Source organism: Heloderma suspectum, chromosome 5, assembly GCF_057233095.1.
Source record: "Heloderma suspectum isolate Gila_16-S chromosome 5, 16-S_ref, whole genome shotgun sequence".
Classification (NCBI taxonomy): Eukaryota; Metazoa; Chordata; class Lepidosauria; order Squamata; family Helodermatidae; genus Heloderma; species Heloderma suspectum.
In genome coordinates, this window is record NC_139462.1 from 630,001 (window position 1) to 634,063 (window position 4,063).

Genomic DNA, 4,063 nt, shown 5'->3' on the forward strand with positions numbered 1-4,063 from the left:
ACCCTAACTCCCTAACCCTAACCCCCTAACCCTAACCCCACCATACCCCTACCCTACCCCTACCCCAACCCCAACCCTACCCCAACCCAACCCCAACCCTAACCCTAACCCAACCCTAACCCTAACCTAACCCAACCCCAACCCTTCCCTAACACTTCCCTACCCCGACCCCGACCAGACCTCGACCCCGACCCTACCCCTACCCCCTAACCCCAACCCTAACCCAACCCCTAACCCTACCCCTACCCCCAACCCTAACCCAACCCTAACCCTACCCTAACCCAACGCTAACCCCAACCCTAACCAAACCCTAACCCAACCCTTACCCAACACATCTCTTACTTAACCCTAACCCACCCCTACCCTAACCCTCCCCTCCCCCTCCCCCACCCCTAACCCCAACCTAACCCCAACCTAACCCCATCCCCAACCCCAACCCCCAACCCCAACCCCAACCCTAACACCAACCCTACCCCTAATCCCACCCATACCCCTACCCCTACCACTACCCCCTACCCCAACCCTACCCCTACCCCCAACCCTACCCCCAACCCAACCAAACAAAACCCTAACCCTACCCGAACCCTAACCCCAACCCTACCCCTACCCCCAACCGTACCCCCAACCCCAACCCCAACCCTAACCCTACCCCTAAACCAACCCTACCCCTACCCCCTAACCCCCTAACCCTAACCCCCTAACCGTAACCCCCTAACCCCCTAACCCTACCACTACCCCTACCCTACCCCACCCCACCCCCAACCCTAACCCAATCCTAACCCAAACCTAACCCTACCCCTCTAACCCTAACCCTCTAAGCCTCACCCAACCCTCACCCCCTAACCCTCACCCCGCCCCAACCCACCCCAACCCCACCCCACCCCAACCCCACCCCACCCCCTAACCCCAACCCTAAGCCCTAACCCCAACCCTAACCCCAAGTTTTCCCTCCACCCAGGGGCCGGGTACCTGGCGCCCTCCAGGGCGGCGGTTCAAAGACTCGTGCGGCCTTGCCCCGCCCGGGCGCGAGGATGGGAACGGTGTGGGTCCGCCTCGGCCCCCCGCGCCCCGCGATGGCGAGGCCTCCCGCCGGCGAGGCGTCGCATTGAGCCATGCGCCCGGCCAGAGCGTGCGCGGCGTTGCCTCGAGCCAAACGTGTTCTGTCAGCAAAAGGACGAGAGGCGACCCTCCCAGGGCTGGTCCCGGGGTTGGGGGCGGGGGCGCGTGGGGGGGAGGAGCGCCCGCTCTCTCCCTCCCCGCCTCCCGCCGCGCGAGAAACGCAGGGAGACCCGCCAAACCCGTACAACTCTTAGCGGTGGATCATTCGGCTCGTGCGTCGATGAAGAACGCAGCTAGCTGCGAGAATTAATGTGAATTGCAGGACACATTGATCATCGACACTTCGAACGCACTTGCGGCCCCGGGTTCCTTCCGGGGCTACGCCTGTCTGAGCGTCGCTCGAAGGTGAATCGCCCGCGGGTCCCGCCCCGTCCCATGCGCGTGGTGCGCGGCGGTGGCGCCGGCGGGCCGGGGCGCGGCTGGGGGCTCCGTCGCAGGCGCCCGCCCCGCCAGGCATCCAGCCGGGCGGCGGCGGCATGGCCTTCGTCCCCCCAAGTCCAGACCTGACGCCCCCGGGGCGTGGCCCACTCCAGGGAGCTCGTCCCACGTCGCGTTGCGGAGCCCCCGCCCTGCCCCGCCGGCCAGGCCGCGGTCTGTTCCCGGGTCCCGGGACGGCCTCGGCCGCCCGGTGGCGGCAGGGCCGGGGGCGGCGGCAGCCGGGGCGGCAACCGGTCAGGGGGAGCGCTCTCGCGCGGCTGTCTCTGCGCCCGGTGAGCTCTCGCTGGCCCTTGAAAATCCGGGGGAGAGGGTGTAAATCTCGCGCCGGGCCGTACCCATATCCGCAGCAGGTCTCCAAGGTGAATAGCCTCTGGCATGTTAGAACAATGTAGGTAAGGGAAGTCAGCAAGCCGGATCCGTAACCTCGGGATAAGGATTGGCTCTGAGGGCTGGGCCGGTCGGGCTGGGGCGCGAAGCGGGGCTGGGTGCGAGCCGTGGCTGAAAAAGGCGCCTCCTCCCCCCCGCCTGGGAAGTGCGGCGGCGACTCTGGACGCGAGCCGGGCCCTTCCTGTGGATCGCCCCAGCTGCGGCGGGCGTCGCCCCGCCCTCCTCCCTGGCTGGGAAGGGCGGGGCCGGCGTTCCGCCTCCGCCCGTGCCTAGCAGCTGACTTAGAACTGGTGCGGACCAGGGGAATCCGACTGTTTAATTAAAACAAAGCATCGCGAAGGCCCGCGGCGGGTGTTGACGCGATGTGATTTCTGCCCAGTGCTCTGAATGTCAAAGTGAAGAAATTCAATGAAGCGCGGGTAAACGGCGGGAGTAACTATGACTCTCTCGTAGTTACTGGGTGGTGCCTCAGTACAGATCCTCCGCCTCCTTGCGGCCCCGCCGGGCAATGGGCTTCTTCGGAAGTTCGGCTAAGTGAGCGATCGCACCACCCCATTTTAATACAGCAAGCATGGTGTACAATTCTCTGTGTACCGCAGAATGCCCCTACTTTCTGGCGAGGAAAGTTGCGGGAAAATCCCCCTCCCTGCAGTGGGAGAGGAGTGATTTCGGATGTGGCAGAATCCTCCATAAGTTGCGACTGCGATCGGTGGAAGTGCAGACGGAGGACCCCGATCGGACCCAATGTGTTGTCAGTGTCACTACAAGAGAGAAAACGGATGGCCCTGAAGGGCGACTTAGGACTGGGCTCCCTCGCCTGGGGGACCGTACAGAAGGCCCAGACACGATGGTGGGCTCAGGCCCCAGCCCGAATGGGCGAACGGACATGACAGTGGAGGATGAAAGGGCGGACAGAGTGGAAATGCGAGAGGAGCAGGTGGAACAGCAAAGTTCAGACCAAAAAGAGCAGGCTCTGACTCGAATTGTCTGGCTCCCACAAGTCAATCTGGAGTGTCCAGTGTGTGGCACGATCGTTGGTAAGCCGAGGGCGTTGGACCAGCTCTTGCGGGGAGTGCACGGAAACATTTCGGTTTTGTACGGCTGTGTAGCCTGCAAACGAACAAACGAAAAGGTGCACTCGATCCAAACTCATATCCCGAAGTGCAAAGGAGCCGGGCAGGAGACGAGAGTTGAAGGACAATTTCAGTGCGAGTCATGTAAAGAGACTTTTCGTACCAAAAGTGGCTTATCGCAACACAAGAGACACACACACCCAAGCGTTAGGAATGAGGAAAGGATAGAGGAGATGGGTCGGGAAAAGATCAGTCAGAGGGGGAAACGTAAGGCGTGTTGGACAGAGCAGGAGGCGGAGAAGCTTAGGTTGTTAGACACCAAGTATGCAGGGTGTCGGAACATCAACAAGAGGATTGAGGAAGAGCTGCAATCCAAAACAGCCAAGCAGATCGCGGAGAAGCGGAGGCTGTTAGCGAATGCTAGTGGCAAGCAGAAGGGGAAAGTAGGAGGGGGGTAGTGGAGGTCGGGGAGGCAGTGGAAGAGGAGGGGGGAGGAGAGATTGAGAAGGTAGAGGGTTTGAGGGAGGTTTATGAAAGAAAGTAAAGGAGATGTTGGAAGGGAACAGTGTACAGCAGGAGGGGATCGGAAGGGTTTTGCGCTGTTGGCTGCAGAAGCAGGGAGATCTAAGAGCTGAGGTGGATAAGGTTTCGGCAAGAGTATTGGAAGGATGGGGGAAGAAGTTGAGGGAGCGAAGGAAGGAGGAAGGGAGGAAGAAAGGGGAAAGGAAGGGTAGAAGAAGAGGGTGTAAGTGGATGAGGAAAAGGGCGATGAAGAAATACAGCTATAAACAAATGCAGCAGCTGTGGAGGAAGGATAGGTCTGCGGTGGCCACTTATGTTTTGGACGACCGCCGAAAGGTTAGGTGTGAGGTCCCTATAGAGGAGGTTAACAAGACGTTTAAGGAGAAGTGGGAGTCGGAAACGACTTTCGCTTGTTTAGGGGAGTTTCATCCAGGGGACCGAATCGACAATGTGGTCTTTCGGGATCTAGTCAAAAGAGAGGAAGTGGAGCAATGTCGTGATGCGATGAAGTCGAAGACGGGTCC

At 60.7% G+C, this 4,063-nt stretch overlaps 1 non-coding gene across 1 annotated transcript; it reads left to right on the plus strand.

Moving 5' to 3' along the window:
• The first annotated feature begins 1,304 nt into the window (after positions 1-1,304).
• LOC146343272 (5.8S ribosomal RNA) lies at positions 1,305-1,457 on the plus strand. The gene has a single exon (XR_014792756.1). It is a non-coding gene; the product is annotated as a 5.8S ribosomal RNA (ribosomal RNA).
• Positions 1,458-4,063: the final 2,606 nt, after the last annotated feature.